The sequence below is a fragment of the Taeniopygia guttata genome, chromosome 1, assembly GCF_048771995.1.
Source record: "Taeniopygia guttata chromosome 1, bTaeGut7.mat, whole genome shotgun sequence".
In the NCBI taxonomy this organism is placed as follows: Eukaryota; Metazoa; Chordata; class Aves; order Passeriformes; family Estrildidae; genus Taeniopygia; species Taeniopygia guttata.
This window is the reverse complement of record NC_133024.1, coordinates 85507064-85525933: the sequence shown is the minus strand read 5'-3', so window position 1 is coordinate 85525933 and position 18870 is coordinate 85507064. Positions and strand designations below refer to the sequence as shown.

The window sequence follows — 18870 nt, the reverse complement described above, 5'->3', positions numbered from 1 at the left end:
AGTGTTTTTATATTTCTTATGACATACCTCCACTGATGGATGGATGGATGGATGATGTTGCTTATTGCACCTACCTCTTTATGTATTTTTAACATATTGGTTTGCATGCTGATATTTTTGGTGACATTGATACAGTATATTGCAAATAGAAGCCTCACAGTAATTCAAAGGTGTCTCAACAGAAAAATGCTCATTGTCTTCAGGACCAAAACACTTCCTACAATGGCACATTTTCTAGTAGTATATGTTATTTCACTGACTCTTTCCAGAGTGCTCATTTTTAAAACCTGGATTTTTATTTTTTTTTTCCTGGCAGGTGTATTGCTTCTTGCTGTTCATATTTCATTGATTTCTTTCTCTTTGGCAAAGATGAAATGAAGTGAATGTGACCAGAAATAGTTCTGCCATCCTCAATGTCAAAGTAGTTTCACAATCTAAATAAATTACTTACACAATATGAAATCTGTGGAATAGATGAGAATAGAGCAACGAGAATCTCCTATTATCTGTTTGTGTTTCAAGCCAATTCATGAGAAGACTGAAGTTTCCTTAAAGAATTTCCATCTGTAGAAACCTGGTGTAGTGGGTTGACCCAATACACCTGGCCATACTACAGGTATAAGAACTTGTCTGAAAAAGCTTTTAGACAACATTTATTTATCAGCAATAGATAGAAAATATGTCTGCTTGGATTTACTGCATATTCATTTATTTTACATTCCTTTCATGCCAGGAGGACACTTTGCTTTAGCACTTTGACTGTGACTGTTTTTTGGCTATTTGGTCTTTTTCGATGGGAAGGAAGCGTTTTGGCAGAATAAAGGGTGTTTTTTTATTCAAGGGTGTATTCAATGGCCTGCATGTCAAGACAAAGATGGTCACATCATGCTCTTATGAAAATTGATAGATCTCCCATGAACTCAACAACTTATAGTATTTATAGGACTATAGGACTCTATTTGACTGAATCACGGTGACTTTGTCAGAGAAAAGGCAATGATTGTTTACTCTTTTTTACAGCTGTGGTGTGTCTTGAGATGTTTTAAGTCTTAAAATCTTGTTCTTGGCATTGTTAAAGGAGAGGAAAAATCTAATTTTTGGTGGAGTTCTCTGGCCTCTTAATGCCTGCTTTTCAGAAATGGAGTCGACTCTTGTATTCCCCTTGGGTTTGGTTTGGGAAAGAAATCGCTCTGGAAGCAATTATTTCTGTGATTTTTCTCTAAGTGGAAGTTCCATCAGTTCCAAACAACATGTAGGTGATATGTTGTTCCTGAAAAGGGATTGTTTTAGGCTTTTAAGCTAGATCTTATAAGCAAATTTAGCATTCACAAAGTGCTGTAATTGTGCAGATAGATCAGGTAACGGCAGATAGTAATATCCATTTAGCTGTTATTACCTCTTTCAGACTTGTGCTAGATAGTAATCTGCAACTGGGAAGTGTTGTTAGAATTAAAGATGCCTGTGGCAATTATCTGATTCTTTCAAATTTCCCCCCTTTACATGTATGCAATACTCTAAGGACTAGTATGGAAAGGAGTTCTGATAGGCAATCATTTGTCTGAAACTCAGGATTTACCATTTGCATTCCAAATACGCCTACCTCCGGAAAGAAAGATTTAATTTGTTGTATGTAATCCATGCTGCTGCATAAGCATAAGTTTATACTGCAGTTTTTAGCTGAGGAGACATAGCTGACTTTAAACTAACTTGTTTAGATACTGGTGACAATGTAGATTATAGTGGGAGACAGTGGACTGCAGGTTACCTACTAAAATATTCACCAATTTCTCACAGATTTTATGTGATGCAGTATTAATGAAACAGTATTTGATAAAAGAATATTAACATTCAACTGAAGTTGAAGGAGGTGGACCAAAAGCGTGTCTGCTGGTTTAAAAAAGATTTTTACGAAAAGTGATGGACAAATTTCTAAGACAAGGAATAGTAGGTACTATAGGTGTTGGGGTTTGAAACTGGAGCTAATGAAAGACAATGTTCAGATGTGAAAAATCAATGAAAGATAACAGACCAGCTATTTTTCATTTATCCTGATATTTTCTTTGTTCTAACTTTTTCCATCCCAAGTGGCTAAAGCTGAAACTTGTAACCCGCTTGTATTGCTACAGGGAGAAATATTGACCAAGACTGAAAGTTTTTTATTCAGTGTTGCCTAATCCACCCACTCTTTGATTTTCAGTTGGACTTCTTTTAATTTCAAAATGTTTTTCCATTCCTATTATTTGTATCATAAATCTTCTAGTATAGTTGTGTAAGAATTCCCATCCTTTTTAAAAATTTCTGCTATTAAACTATAAATTTTCTCCTTTATATCAAATGTTTGCTGTCCCCTCTTAGGACCAGAAGTTTTAAGCTGCTTGCAGCACAAAAGCTGCCATGGGCCTGTGAATGTTTGCAGGCAAAATGAGGCCTCTGTTGTTCAGAGTAAGGCTAAAGGTGTTGGCCAGGACAGACCTAGTATCCCTAGAGGCTGTGGGAAGAGTAGAGATGTCATATAGGATCACTGTGAGGGAAAGAAGGTGGATAAGTAGGCTCCAGCAGTCTGGAAGCTACACGGAAACAGAAATGAGAGTGGCAGAAAGCTTCTTAAGAGCAGCCAGGAAAGAAGGAGCGGGACAGAGGGCTTGGGGTAGGGTGTCTGGTAGTGAAATGAAGCTCTATATCTGCTAAAACAAAAGGTGTGTGGCTGAGATGGGCTAGGTAGGGCAGGCACTGTGCTCTGGGGTTTGTGTAGGCAGCACTGGGAGGCCTTCCTGGCTCCCAGGCAGCTTGCTGTCCACCAGAACCCCCACGTCCTCCACTAGAGAGGTCATGTCCAGCCAGTTAGCACCCAGCCTGTATTGTGGATGAGGTTATCCCTCCCCTCAGTCATTCCCTTTCTAGATTCTTATCAGTTTATCCAATACCAGTTCTGGGGCCCCCAACCCAAGAAGGATGTGGACCCGCAGGAGCAAGTCCAGAGGAGGGACACTGAGCTGATCAGAGGGCTGGAGCACCTCTCCTGTGAAGACAGTTGGGGTTGCTCAGCCTGGAGAAGGGAAGACTCCAGTGAGACCTTATGGCACCCGGACCTAAAGGGAGCCTGCAAGAAAGCTGGGGAGGGACCTTTTACAAGGGCATGTAGTTACAGGACAAGAGGAAATGACTTGAAACTGAAAGAGGGTAGATTCGGATTAGATATTAGGAAGAAATTCTGTACTCTGAGGGTGGTGAAACACTAGAAAGGGTTGACCAGAGAAGCTGTGGATGCCCCATCTCTGGAAATGTTCAAGGCCAGGTTGGATGGGACTTTGAGCAATGTGATCTAGTGGAAGGTGTCCCTGTCCACAGTACTGGAGTTAAAGTTAGATTATCTTTAACATCCATTCAAACCCAAACCCCTTCTGTGATACCTGTGCACTTCCATTTGTGTTACCCAGTTTAAAAGAACCATCAGTGGAAAAATAAACACACAATTAAACAAAATTAAGCTTCACTGCAAGGACTGGAGGATAAGAAGCAGTGTGACAAAAAGTGTGTGTGTGTGTGTGTGTGTGATCAGCAGGATACAAAACCCTCTTCTGTACATTCCATGAGTTTTTCAGAGAAACAGGGCACAGAGTTGGCTGCACTGCAATTATTATCCACTGGAAATAAGATCTCTTGAATGCAAATTATAGACCATTACTTTTCAATACATGAAAAAGGTTGATTTTTAATGCAGTTCAATAACTCATTTTATATTTTTAATCAGTTTTGGAAAGCCTTCAATACCTTGACACAGAGTGAAGCTTATAAATTTTTTAAATTGTTTTAATGAGAATGATTTGGATAGACCTGTGTGTAGAAATGTAGCATTTACTCATTTGGGAATTTAATCTTTAGTAGCCAGGTTCAATAGTGTTAACTAGAATCCATACCCAACCTCCTGGTCATTCCAAAATTATCATACTGCTCTGTAGAGATGATAGCTCATCATCTCAAGTACTGGTATTTCACATTTTCAACTACTTAGAAATTATATTGCTATAGGTAAAAGCCCACTGCATTGGAAGGGAAAAGGGAAGAAAAATTTGATACCAGGGTATGGAGGAAAAGAGGCAGGAAATCAAGTGCATTTCTTGCCTAAATGTTCTTGAGTGAAACAATAAGAAAAAGCATAGGGTGGCAAATCATATTCTTTATATCCAAGTTCTTTTTTTTAATTTCATCTTGTAGACTGCATGCTGCATTTTTATTACATTGAAGAGGCCTTATCTATTGTCCTCTGCTTATTTCTCTTAAGGGTTATGAAGCAAAGAAATAGAGGTTGTATTCAAAAATGACTATGAGACTAATGGTAAAAAAGAAGATTTGGTTTTGTTAAATTTGGAAACACATTTATGTGAAACGTAGGTAAGGTCATCATGAGGACATATACTTTCTTATTCACTTCACAGAGTACTTACACAACTTCTGCAGCAGAAGGAATGCACCGTAGATTAAAGGTTAAGGTTTGGGGTTGTTTTTTTTGGTTTTTTTCCTTTTTTAAATTTTTTTTTTTATTTTTGCCCTGATGATCTTACTCAGGCAATTCCTATTTGCTTGGGTAAGATACTCTCTGCAGTCACTCTCCTTTGAGTGGCTATATATAGCTATCAGCATCTGGCACACACTCTAGCAAGTGTCCTTTGAATCTGCAATCTCTTTTTTGCCTGTTAGCTCTATCCCCACATATTAATGGAAAGCAAAAACACCTCACAACTCTTTTCTCTGTCTGAAAGAACTACAATTTGGCCTCAATGTTGATAATTTGATCAAAATCAGTCTCTTTGAAGAAGAAGTATGTATAATAAGCAGTTCCATTCCAGTTTAAAATTGAAGATGCAAGTTCATGTGCTGCTACATTTCATTTGAGAACAGAAGGTCCAGTGAAAACTAAATAGGGAATATAGTCATTATCAGTTCATGCTTCACCTGGAAATCCCACATATCTGGATCTGTAGGACAGTAGAGGGGAAACAGTATCTCATGAGGAAGGAAAAGGGTTTAGAGGAGATCTAAGTGCTTTTACTCAGAGGCACAACACCACACGCCCCTGGCTGCAGTGGAGCCTGTTGAAGTGTTGCAGGACTAAGAGTAGGATTCAGGTTTTTCTTCTCTGCTTCCCAGGCTGTTTACCAGAAAGGCAGAAATGAAAATAAAAGCACAGTCAAAGATGCTTTTAGATGAAAAGGGAGGGAGAGATTGAATGCATTAGCAAAAGGGTCCAGACTTCTTCCGGCACCGTTTCAGGATGCGCCCGAAGAGGCTGGAGACATAAACACAGAATTAAGTGTGTTGATACTCCTCTACCATTTATTGACTTCATTGAAGAATTGCAGTGCTTGAGAAGCCAGTTAGCAATCACAGCACTTGAGTACTTGTAAGTATGAGCCAGTTGTAGATGTTTTCTTTCCCAGATGTTCGTGCTGCATTTACAAGGAGACACAGATCAATTCATCCCTGTAATGGTAGCACTGACCTTCCCCACAAATAAAGAATGTTTTCCCACATTAAACAGCAAGAACTGCACAACAAGAGCAGTGTGGTGCAGCGATCCCTGCTAGTGGTGAGTTACTCAGGACCTTCAAGTGTGTCTGTGGGAGGGCTGTGTGTTACTGCCTGTATTTATGCAGCAGAGTTCAACTGAGTAGGACTTTGAAGAAACAGTGTATTAAATAGAGTGGTATTGGAAATGCTCTTAACAAATACAGTGGAGACCACAATGTGAAAGGTTTTTTTTATTTGGTATAGTTTTTGAATCATGACACAAGCCTTTGCCTTTCTCCCCTTCTGCAGTCTCAAAAGCACACAGCGACTGTGTGTGAGGGCAGCTTCAGTGAGCACAGTGGGCCTAATCTCTCTGGTTATTCTTCCATGACAGCTCTTGTAGAATGGAAATGCTATTTAGAGACCTTAACTTTACTTTTAGAGCTCCCTACATTTACTGTTTCTGCCCTCAGTGAAACAAGTTTCTTTCTCTTTTGAATTAATAGTCAATATATTTTTTTTTTCTGGGACAGCACTAGCTAAACTTATCAATAGGTTTTTGAAAATAAATAATTTAATAGAATAATAACCTCTAAAGTTTTCTGTATGGGTTGATTACCATATGGTATGTGCTGTGCATTTGTTGCTATGATTAATCACTTGTTCCTCATTGTTTTTCATTGGTAGGGTGACTATGATCAGAGAAAAGTATCTTGAAACTAGATGTAAATTTACATTTTTCAAGGATATTCCTTAATGTTTTTGCCTGGTTTTTGGCAAGTTTTCCCTGAAGTTGTTGTTTTCTAATTATTGAAAACATACTTGAGCAGTTCATTCGGGTCTCTCATAAGTCAGATCCTCCCTTTGAAAAAACTGGTCTTTTCATCTTTTCTGAAGTGGGAAAAGTAACCACTTTTGGAGTAAGGAAAGCTCAGTGGATGTAAGAATAGGATTAATTGTGAGAAACTTTTCTTGCCTTTTAGGTTTTAACTGCCCCTCCCTGCCCCCACCTCCCTTGGGTGGATGGCTTAGTTTATGAATCAGCTCTGGAGCTGATACAAGAGTGCATACATAAAAATGTCCACAACCATGTTTAATTGCTTCTTTAGTTCCCTGTGGTAAGCACTAAAGTTATTGATGAAGGAAATAAGATTTCTGGAATTACAAACCCCAGATTTTAATTGCACATTTTGTCTGATTTTTTTTAATCCATTGTAGTGCTTATGATGATAACTGCATGTAATAAAAGTCGTCCTGACCAGAAACAAAGTAGTCTAATAGATGTTCTTTGTAAAATGTGCCTGAAAAGATACACGGTATTGCTATCACTTTTCCACCTTTGGCCCCATTAGCATGGATTGCTCCCAGGCCTGTAAGGTATTCAGCAGCTGGAGAAAGCAACTGTTCTGGATGTGGTTGCAGGAGCTGCATGCTGGAGCATGGCACTCCTACCAACACGAAACTCCTCCACGTGAAATTTGGCTGGGCATGTTCTCCCCATCTGTTTCGTGGCTTCTTAAACTAAAGAGAGGGTCAAGGTACAGAGGGGAGAGGAAGGGTGGGCTCGCTGTGGAGTTCAGATTACCAGTGGGATACTTAGAGGGACTCTATTTCCCAGACCTCCCATTGCACAGCACTGGAGAGTTGTGTCACTGTGCAGCCAGGTGAGGAGTCCAAGCCCTTGCTGCTTCTGCAGAGTACTTATGTTAATACCAGCTCACATCTACCTTCCCAATAATTATAGCAAGGTAGGGCATTTCTGTCTACTTTTCACCTTCACAGCAATCTGTCAGGGATAATGTAGGATGTAAAGGTGGTTTAGGATATTTTAAATAAAAAAAAAAAAATCAATGAAAATTATTTAACTTCTTTGTTCTGTAGTTTCCCAGTCTTTCATGAATCAGAATGACATGAAAGTGCTACTACCACTGAACATACTCACAGGGTTCAGGTATGACTGATGAGCAAGAGAACTAAAGGAAAATACAGTGAGCTTTACAGATCACTGTTAATTCCAGCTAAATAAATAATGTATATGTGCTGCTTGATGTATAAGGTTAAAGAGGTCAGCTCTCCAGCAACTGTCACTTCATCCAGCCAGGCCAGAATCAGTTAAATTCTTTATTATGGTCACATATTCACATAAGGATAAATGAAGACAAATATATTTTTAAATATCTGCATGTTACATACTTGATTCACACTGTGTGTTGTAAAGTTTTAATTTCTGTACCACTTCTGAATATGGAAGATCTATCCCTGTGGTATCACAAAATAGCTTCCTAGAAAAGTAATTAACAGAAGGGTGTTTTTTTTCAAGTTCAGAAAAGATATATGATGTAAGCATCTGATTTCCTGTCATTCTTGGTTAACTTTGTATGAAAATGGATAGCTTCCAAATTGAAGCAGGCACCGGACTGTCTGGAGAAAAATGCATCTGTAAAGAAATGTGTACATTATATATTCATGTTGTTCCAAATCTCTTAATTGTATTTCATACATAACAGTTGCATGTTCTGAAATATGGTACCTTTTTTATTTCATGGGTCAAAATAAGCATGCCAGAAAGGATGAGGTTGCTCCTTACATGGTTTAGGACAAGTATCTCCTTTCTGAAATTCCCCCATACATTTCCCACTTTCTTCCCTTTCCACCACTATGTTTCTCTGAGAAATAAAGGCATGATGTGAAGTCACTTTTCACCATGTTTTATTCAGAAGATAAATATACAAAAATAATTCAAGCCAGCGAGCCACCAGGTCAGGAATACTGAGAACCAGCATTTTCTCTCAGAACCAAAAATTGCTATTCATACTCCTCTGCATTTACTGCAAATGGCTGTAAGGGAAGCTTATGTAACTAGAAAGAAAGGAAAACCAAGAACATTTCTTGTTAGCTCTTATCACTAACAGATGTTTAAGGAGAGATGGGATGGAAGACTCTCTGCTTTGTAACTTCTTTGAAATGAGATATTAAAGGTGATTTTTTTTTTTTTCCTTGCACATGCTAAAGATTATTAGTGATACTGCTAATCAAATCTTGCATTTATTTAAAGGTAGTTGTATAACCCAGTCAAACACAGAGGTAGATATAACTTCATGTGACTGCTGAAACTTTGAGATCTGAAGTAGAAAAGGGGAAGACAGCTGCGAGATTATTGATCACAGATACAATCAAACAAAGTATTAATACAAAGTGTATAAAATGACCATGATTTGGCAGTTCTGAAATATTTTCCAAGAGGCTTTCTCTGATTTTAATTACGCTCTCAGGGACATCTGATATAAGAAAGCATATTATCAGAGACATCTGATACAATAAAACATATTGTCTTGATAATTTCTGATTTAATGGAAGTAGCAATCCAGAGCAGAAGTATGCTATCTAGAAAAAAGTCATGGGATGAAGGACCAAGTGTAGTGTGAGAAGGACAGTTGGGAAAATGCCATTAACAGATGATGAATTGTCTTCCTTGCACCAAATCTTTAATGTTTAGCATGCAGGAAGAGTTAAAAATACATAGATAGAGAGGACATAAAAATGAACTGTGCTGTATAACAGTGAAGGAATCAGAAAAGAATTGTGTGGGAAACTGAAGAGAAAAGAATGAAATTATGCTTTGGGAAACTCACCGAGAAGGAGTTAGTCATGGTCTAAATTTTTGTCCTCATGGGAGGATCAAGTGCAATGTGAGACAGTTTGAAAAATACCATAAGCAGCAATCATAATTTATGATAGGGTCTGCATGCAAGATCTTTCAGTAGCTTAGAGATGGCTGAGCAGAGCCCAAAACATTATTGTTTTTCTGTAGTGTGTTTGTTCCCATGAGGAAGCCTTAGGACAGCCTTCCTTCCCATGCAGTTTCTGCTCCCAGGTAGAAATGGACCTATGTCTAGACTACACCGCTGAAAAAGAATCAAACTTCGTGGTTGTGGTTATTTCTAAAGAAACTTGTCCTCTCCCATGAGAAGAAAAATTTAGACAGTGGGGCATCACTGCCTTCACAGATGTGCAATCACTGTCTCAGGAGGAAAATGCATTACCTGTTTTGCCCTCATAAGCAGGACTGCAAAAGGCACAAATCTGGGCTTGTGGGTACATGTAGCTTATGTGGGTCGTGGAAGAGGCAAAACCTCATTCTCAAATGGTGTCTAAGTATCTGTGAACAACCTCTACAAAGAGCCGACATCTGAAGCAGGCAGGTCCTTTTTTTCCCCCCACCACTATGCCTAGGGAATATAGATTTTGATAATACTCAGCTGCATTCTTATCAATAAACAAAAAATTCTGTGTTTTTTACTACTGTAATCTATTGCAGGCAGGAGTTTCAAAGATCTTCATAAGTATTAATGACATCTCTGAAAATAATATTTTGAATCTGGTTACAAAAGGGATTAGCTGAGGTGAAGGCAGATGGGGACACCTTCTGTGATGATGCTGCTGCCAGAACAGGCCTGCTTGCCTTGGCCCCACTTCCTGGTGGTCTTAGTGGAGGGGTCAGATGGAAAATATGTGAGAGGCTGCTAGAGGACAGGATGGCACACCTGAAACGTGCACCTTATTCCATTCCCAGACCAAGGCTGGACAGAATCGTGGTTGGCCCAGGCCCAGAGTAAGCAGAGCCAGGGTGTTTTGGTGTCAAACTGAGTGCAAAAGTGCCAAGACCAAACCCCCAGTTCCGTGTTGTGATGTCTGTGCCACAGCTGACCCCATACAGAGTGACACATGAAACTCTTCCATAACTTTGCGCTGGAGATGGAAGTGAACGCAGAAGCATAACTAAAGGCATCTTACTAAAGTCAAATTAGTGTTCACTGTATTTCTTCCTGTCATTTGGGTCACTTGAGGCAGAGACAGTTCCTGAGTGATTATGTCACTTATGGTTCACCACTTCCATCTGAGTTATTTACTGCACATCCTCCACTAGAAACTAATAGGAGTTTTGCCATTGCATTCAGTGGTATCAAGACCAGGGTTTGACAGGGAGGAATATTTCTATTCTACATTGTATGAACTTCCTTTGGTCAAGAAGATATTGCTTGAGGGAAGAAGGTATTTTGTCTTCAGTCTTCCTTTGTTTTGTTCCAGAGTGCAGATTTAACGCTTGTGGTTGTTTTTTGGCGTCATTATTACTTTGAAGAAAGTCGGCAATAGTAATACGGAATAAAAATTGGAGCAGAAGCCAGCATTTGAACTCAGAAACACTATGGCGCATTAATCTATTAATTTCAGGTCATGTCTTTAGCACATCAAAGGAGCTTCTTGACCAGTCTGAGGTGCTTGAGTAATTTTTTCTCTTGTGTAATTAAAGTTTCTAGCTCTCTTTTCAGAATTGGTTTCCTCACCAACTGTTCAGTGAATAAATCTATGTGAGTGATTTCCTGACAATTGTACATTAGGAATTATAGCATATCTCTGCTCATAACTTACAGAACTATCTCAGTACAGAGAAGAGACCATAAAACATGTCGAATGGGGATTTCTCAGATATGCTAATTGCTGCTATATAAAGAGCACAGGATGAAGAGCTGCCACAGAGGAAGTTCAGCTAAAAAGTATCTGCCACAAATCTTTGAAGGTCCACAGAGAAGCAAATCCTTCTGCTGCCACTTATTGGCAGAGCTCTGCTGAGCGAAGGCTTTGTAGCTGAGTGAGCTGGGCAGGGAGGGCTGGTGGCTCCCTGCAGCCCAGTGCAGTGGCCAGGCAGGAGCTAGGACAGGGGTCAGCCTCTCCGCGAGCTGCTCCCAGCACCTGGGGGCCTGTGGGGTTGGCACAGGACCAGTATAGGAAGCATTCCCCACCTTCCTGGATTCTTGGGTGTGGTGCCCAGGCAACGTTTTTGTCTATTCTAAATTGCACCCTAAATGAAGACCTAATTAATTTCTCTTGAAATGGACTGGATCACATTTCCCACTCCCATCTTCTCCTCTATGAGATGGCTCTCAGAATAAAGCTGCTGTTTTCTTAATATTGAATTTTTGTGTATTCAGAGCAAGGGTTAAACTAACTAATGGACATCCACTGCCTCTTCTGAGAAGCTTAGGTTTGGCATTCAGTGACAGGAAGATGGTGCCCATGTAAATACTTTCTTTTTTTATTTTTTTTTTATTTATATGAAATTGATAGCTGTGCCAAACTTTGCAAATTAGCTCCTTATCTGTAGAGTACCACAAAATAATTTACAGCATGGAGGGGAAGATTCAGTTCAGCAAATCTGCTGTAGCCAGGTTTGAGTTACTCTCCTGTAGCTTTTTTATATGATGCATTTTATGCATTGACTACAGATAGGTATTTTTGCACTTAGCAGAGTGGGGCTGGATCACTGAACTAATTTTAAGTAGGCCATAAGGTGTCATTGTTGAATACTGATTTTTAGCCATTGCACTTCAACCTTTTGCCTCAGATTGACCCAGCAGACAAAAACCAAAACTGCTGTGCCCCAGCAACTTACTGCAGCTCTGCTACTACTACTGATACACCTATACACTTTTATTTGTTTTGTGAACAAGTTTTCTGTACTGTGAAATACATATCTTACTGAAGATTATAATTAATATGGAAAGATTAAACCACATCGCTATTTTTTATTAATCTTAATATGGAATAATTTTAAAATAAATCAGCTAGACAAATAAAACAGTACAGAAATGGAATGTGCCTTTGTAGGCGCTGTGGGAAACTCAGCTATTGAACTGAGGGATATCAGTTTCCAGACAGCAAAAAAAGTCTGCTTATTTTAAAGAAATAAGTTCAACTATTTGCCTCCTTATTCTAAAATCATGGTTTTGGGCATGATCAGACAATATGAAAAAAGTAACTTTCAGTGCAGCCTTGTGTGTTTTGAAACACCAAGTGAAATACGATTAACTTTAAAATGGTAAATTGTAATGCTAAAAAGAAAATCTTCTGCCTTCTGGGTGTGACTATCTTTTTAATTTGATGATGTCACCCTGCGAGCCATTAAAGCATTATCAATGAGCAGGCTGTGTGTTTTCTAATGATTACTGTGGAGTTGAAAAAGACTCTATAATGTTCCTGCAGTTTGTTCATCATTTTTGTTTGATAATTGTCCTGAAAATCAATGACAGCTACTGAGTACAGAAATTTGATTGAACCAAGTATAAATATAGGCAGCAATTTAGACTGTTCTTACTCAATAGGAAAATGTCTTTGGCTAATAAGTGGATTCCTATCTAAATTCATGAGTTCTTTTATGACATTTTGGGCTAAGCCTGAAATAGATTAATCTTTTTCTGATAAAGTTGCATAAGCTGTGATTTTTCTGGTGGCCACATTTAATTGGATATTAAATAAAGTGCTTATCTTTACACCAACAGGTTTTATAGGCTGGATTTCACAGATTAAATAACAAGTAATAGGCACACACAAAATTTTTCTGATTAAACCCTGATATGCTCAGATTAAAAATTAAACTGTCCTGATTCAGGTAGGCTTTTGAGGTGCATGACTACAGCTGTGGGTTAAATGCACAGAAGAGAGGGAAACTGCATGATGGTGCAAAGAGCTGTGAGAACAGGTCAGCTCTGTATATTCTTCTTTCCTGCTTATTCTTCAGCAAATATACAGCAGGGTGGTTTTCTGTTGGGTTTGACAAGAAACTTGAATTCTTGATAATGTTTTTGAAAAGCCTGAGTTTGGGATTCATTATGCAAGGTGCTGTACAAGCACACAGCAAGAAGTATCCTGTGATAGAGCCTATCAGCCCTGGAAAGGCAGAGGAAAGGTTAACAGAAGCCTGGAAAGTAAATTAACCTATCGCACCTGAAAAAAGGAGATAGCGACGAGGCTGAGAGAAGTACCCAGACAGAAAAACATGGATGGTGTTTGGGAGGAGGAAGTCTTAATAGACACTTAGAAGGAAGAGTGAGGTAAGGAGGAGGGGATGGAGAAGGTGAAGCTGAAAGCACAGCCCGGCTGTTACAGGAGGCATTTGTCTGGTACTCCATGCTGGAGAATGCAGACTGACAAAAGGGCTCCAAAGGGGCAGAAGATAGTTAGAGCTCGCTGCATTCCCTTTAATGATAATGAAGGACACTCTTTGGAGCTGAAAGAACACTTCTGTCCCAGAAAAGTGCAGGACATTGAAGGAATTCTGCTGGATGGCTCAGACGAACATGTGAGATCAGTGGAAAGGAATAGAGCAGCTGTGTAGAGTAAGAGAGGAGGGGAACCACCAGTGTGAGCCGGAGGCCTTGCATGGGGAGGAAGTAAATGAAGCATTTCCATTGAGTAGGCTGTGCTAAACCAAATGATGTGGAGCTCATGCTAATTACAAGTTTTTCCTCCACTTGTATGACATATTGTGAATGTGAAAAGAAACTGATGCATCCCAATGTAACCAAGTCAAAAGATGACTTGGTGCATGGAGCTGGCAGCCCTCTGATATGTTTTGTTGATCTTGTTCTCATACATGGGTGAGGGAATTGAAGTAGCACTAAGCTCAGGAACTTGGACAACCCTCTCCTGATGGATTTATTTTGACTCTCACAAGATCAGCCAGAAAGAGTTGAGGTGTGAGTTTGTTGGGTGTTTTTTCCCCTGAATAAAATTGACCCGTTGCACACAGCATGCAATTATTCCTGAGCTGATGTCAGACTTGCAAACGGTAATTTCTCATGGGAGGTAGGTTACTTCTCACAGCAAGTCAGCAAGGCTGGCAGGGCTACAAGTGGCATTGTTGCCCAGGCTCTGGTGACTCCAAGCCGCTGGCATCATTTGGCTGAGACTCAAGGCAGAGGGTGTTAAACATCCCAACTGTGTTACTGAAGGATAAAAATGGGAAATAGTTCCACTGAGTAATGGGAACAAGCATAATGGCCTTTGCTGCACTTCAGTCTAGGGTCACTGGGCCTGTCTTTTTGCATAGTTGAAATAGCTGGTGTCCAGATGATAAAGATGTTGACAATTATCTTCTCCTTCCTCCAGAGACCACACAAAGCTAAGCCTTTTTCTTTTACTTTTACATAATTTCCTTATATTTTGGCTTGTCATGACTTTTGACATTGGCATGAGGATATTTTCTGGAGGAATTTCCTTTGCTTTCTTGGAATTTGGTAATGCAAAGCATTTTGTTAAGATGTTTTTCTTTGAAGCCGCATTTTTTGTTAAGACCTTTCAGGACGGTGTTCTATTTGCTGCCTTTCACAGAAGTCATCTAGTAAATTAGCAGCTGCTATTTCCCCCTAAGCTTCAGAAAAATGGTAAATTACTTAAAATTTTTCTCTGACTTGTCTTATGTTTCTGGTAAAACAAGTATTTCCAATGAAACATCAGGAAAGGGATGACAAGCTTCAGAGCTCATGTTGGTTTTGGAGGCCAAGAGCTGGTGAAGGGCTGTATTAGCCCACATACAGTGGCTTCTGTGGAGAGGAAGGCAGCACAGGGCTGTCTGCTGAGCTTGCCCTCAGAGACAAGACAGGATGCATCTCAGTGCCCAGCTGGGAATTCCCAGAGATGTCTGCAACCTCTGCTGTTGGCATGCAGGTGGCATGTTCCCTATGCAGTTGAGGCAGTGATAAACTATTATCTGACTAGCTTGGAGACTTGAACTTTTCTTAGCAGAGCTGTATCTGTTTCTAAACCTTGTGCAAAAACATGAGTGCCTAACTTAGCACACAGTGCATCCTTAGAGATGTGGTTTGCAAGGGTCTGTTTGTGTGTAGATCTCCTTTCTTCCCTAATAAGTAGGGAAGACTTATAATAACCTGTGGAATTGTTCAAGGGGAAGCAGATCTCTGCCTTGTCAGGGTGTCAGTGCTGATAATGAAAATTCAGTGTCTAGATCAATGCAAAAGATAGGCATGTTTCATTTGTATGTAACAGCAGCCAAGGCCTCTACAGGTATAAACTGGTCTCATGCCACCAACACTAGACATTTACTTCTTTACTTGCTGGTCTCTTAACTAGATGGAAGTAAGTTCCCAGTATCCATGCACCTTAACAGTAGTTAGATAAGGACTTCTTTAACAGAGGGTCTTTGTAAAATTTGTGTACGCAAATAGAGTGTTTCTAAATTGCCAACACAACAGCAGAAGCTTAAGTGCAATTTTTATTCCAATAAAGATGTGATGAAATTATGCCTAATGGTCTGCAGACTGCCCTTTTATATGCACTTGCAATGCTCCCATTGACTTCAACTGCTGCTGTCAAGGTATTTCAGTAGTACTGAGCTAAGGATCATTACCCTGTGCTATTATAATACATTAAACTAATGCTACCATTTTTCCATTATAACAACAATACCTGGCGACTGAAGGCTACCTCCGACCCAACAACTTGCAATCAAATATTTGTTTCAGATTTCAAAAGGCATATAAATTATGAGGCTTGACGAAAATGTTCAGATTAGACTAGCCCATACCTCTACCCTGGTCTTTAATTCTTTGCATGCAGACAAAGCAAGCTTGGCACTGATGAACAGTGTAGACATACTTAGATTTTTAAGAACATGAGGATTTTAGTTTGTAAGTTACTTTAGTAAAGCTACATTTGAGCTAAGATTTCACTGACTTTCATGCAAACAGCATGAAATGATATATCTATACTGTTCATATCCCAAATCCCAAAGCTTGTGTCCTTCAAAAACAAAGCCATTCCCAGACTGCTGTTGATTCAGCATGCATTAGGGAATACCAGTGTCCTAGAGCTAATCTCAGTTGTCTGATTTCTGATATTAAAACCAACTCACCTTTTTTTTTTTTTTGCTGAGTCCTGTTTGCTCTAATGCAACAAAAACTACTGTACTTAAGTGCAAGGGGGAGATAGCTTTGCAGCTATTAGTCTACTGGTTCCTAAGAAATTAATAATTTTAAATACATAAAGGAGAACAAATTCACTAATTATATCACCTTTGCTACACTTGCTGATTGCTTGCTACTTCTTTTATCTTTTTTATAACTGACTAAAAAAGAAAGCAATAAAGAAAAGGAACTGCAAAATTCTTCAAGAGCTGACTGATACTACCTTTATGATAAAGTGAACCACAGACAAGATAAAAAAAAAAAAAAAAGAAGCCATGGCCCTGAGTTCCCTTGGAAACCTCTGTGAACTCATATTAAAAATGTACACACAACATCTGCCAGACAAACAGGAATGAGGACTTGATAACCAAAACAGAATCCAGATGTGCACAGAAATAGGCTTCTTGCTGATGCTCTTTTGTCATTTGTACTGCACATATAGAGATGAGATACACAAAAACATATGTCCTTCTGATATTGTTTTCTCCCCAAAATACTATTTTCTCTTTTCGTGTATAGTAATATAAAGTCGTTTGTCATTACAATGGGAAATATCCTTAACCTTATCTAAATTTTTCTTTACTCTTTTCCTTTTAAGAACCTGCTTTTAAGAGCTATTCTTCAAGATGAAATTATTGTTATGAAAGAACAAATAATAAAGTTATGCGCAGATCTGGAAACTGTGTTTTTCAAGACATCAGGCCAACAAATTTCATTGCAAAAGTATTTCATGGTTCAAACTCAGGGCTTACTCTAATATGGCTAAGAATTTTCTTTGTGGAATAGATGCAGCCTTGATTGCAGAAATCCTAATGTGGCCACTTTTTTTTCATGCAAAGTTGGAGATACGGACTCACCTGCTTGTGCATCTTACTTTAAGTGGCAGTTTATCAATGTGTAAGGTCTAGTATTGGCATTATAGATGTCTTCAAACATAACACATCCTGTACAGTGTGGCACCTCTCATCTCCCTTGCTGAAGGGACAAGTAAGACAGCTGGAAAAAAAAAAGGATTGGCTGGTGCAGGATCACGTAGTCCTGTGCCAGAGGACACAGTTGCAGTTCCCATTACGTTCAAGAGACCTCAGTTTCTGGTACTGTTACCTCCTCGTGGTCATCTCCCACTGCCTGTGAAAAGCTTGGCCAGCTCTCTGTATTTCCAAGAACAGCAATAGAAAGTGCTCATCTTATGTCATTGGGGCTGCACAAATCATCTCACCAGTGCTGCCACGCTGGCTGAGAGTGGTGGAGGCAGCTGGAAGGTTTAATGGAGTTTCTTGTATTATCTGGAGGCCCTTCCTGCAAAACACACACAAGCTGTACATAGAAAAATGCATTTACATATTAACACCACTTTGCTTTCCTGGTTCTCTAGCCCCCCTCATTTTTAATGGAGATTTAATTTAAATTCTTTATGCACTTGTTTGCTGTTAAAATCTTACCATTTACCATTTGCAGATAGTTATGTACTTCTGTGAAATAGCATTTTATATGCTTTGGTTTAATTATTTGCCTTATAATGGTGTCCACTCTCCAGGAACTGGTTCTCAAGCAATAACCCTTTTTTGTAAGCATGCAAAGATGTGCATGCAGATATCTGCAGGAACACTTTACAAGTCCCAACCCCTCCACTTAAAGGTGAGTATCACTAAAATGTGCAGATTTTAAATCCAAGCTCCTGCAGTACGCAACGAATCAGCTTCTGAAATGAGTACCAGAAGAGGAGGAGTGAGGACACATCAGTTTGAGTACTTACAGTAAGAGCTGTATTCAGGTTTCTTTTATCAGACATGCATCCATCTGAAAAAAAAATGTGCTTCAACTTAATCATCTAGTTCTGCACAATACTTAAAGTAAACAAATTAATTCTACAGAGGGATTTAAATTGAACAAATGTATTCACTAGGGAAAGCATAGTGGCATGACTGAATGGCTTAAAATACAGCTGAAGCGAAACTGTTCTTCAAATTATCAGCAGATCTGCAGATTTGCTCCTTAAACAATTTATAGACCTTGATAATCACATTCATTCTGAAATTATCACAGATTTACAGACAGGAAACAATTCCAAAACTGCTATGACAGTTTGCCTAAAACCAGTGAGATTATTGAGCTATGAAATAGCCCATAGCTCAGAAAGATGTGGCTTTGGAGTGAGGAGAAGACAATCTAAAGAGTCATTGTGTTGTAAGAGAGTCTCTCAAGATACTGCAGCTTCTGATGGACATGCTGCAGTTCTGGGGGCCCAGTCACTTTTGCATTAATAATCGTGCCCTGCTTTCACAGGGCATGATGCTATACCATTTTTACTTTGAGAGGGTTGCATTCCTTCTCCACTAAATGATGCTAGGTGACCTTTTAAAATGTTTGGATAAATGAAAGGGCAGTAAATTTTGTGCTTGTCATGATTTAAGGAAGTAATTGTCATATTTTCCTCTTTTTTATCTTGCTTTTAAAGCATGTCATTTACAAATAGAAGTGCCTCAGGGCAGTTCAGAAACCAATTCAAAATTGTATTATTTGACATAAAAAATTTTGGTATTGGATTGCATGACTGAAATGTGGCCTTATTAGGTATCAGTGTTGCATTATATTTCATATA

At 39.1% G+C, this 18870-nt stretch overlaps 1 protein-coding gene and 1 long non-coding RNA gene across 5 annotated transcripts in view; both read left to right on the top strand.

The window, feature by feature from the left end:
* Positions 1-18870, top strand: part of AFF3 (ALF transcription elongation factor 3) — a 326738-nt gene that overhangs the window by 57549 nt on the left and 250319 nt on the right. The window lies entirely within an intron of this gene.
* The window catches only part of LOC140684597 (uncharacterized), a 90060-nt gene continuing 71194 nt past the window's right edge, over positions 5-18870 (top strand). The window contains exon 1 of the long non-coding RNA XR_012057066.1: positions 5-18870. This exon is cut by the window's right edge and continues 70009 nt beyond it. This is a non-coding gene — a long non-coding RNA (uncharacterized lncRNA).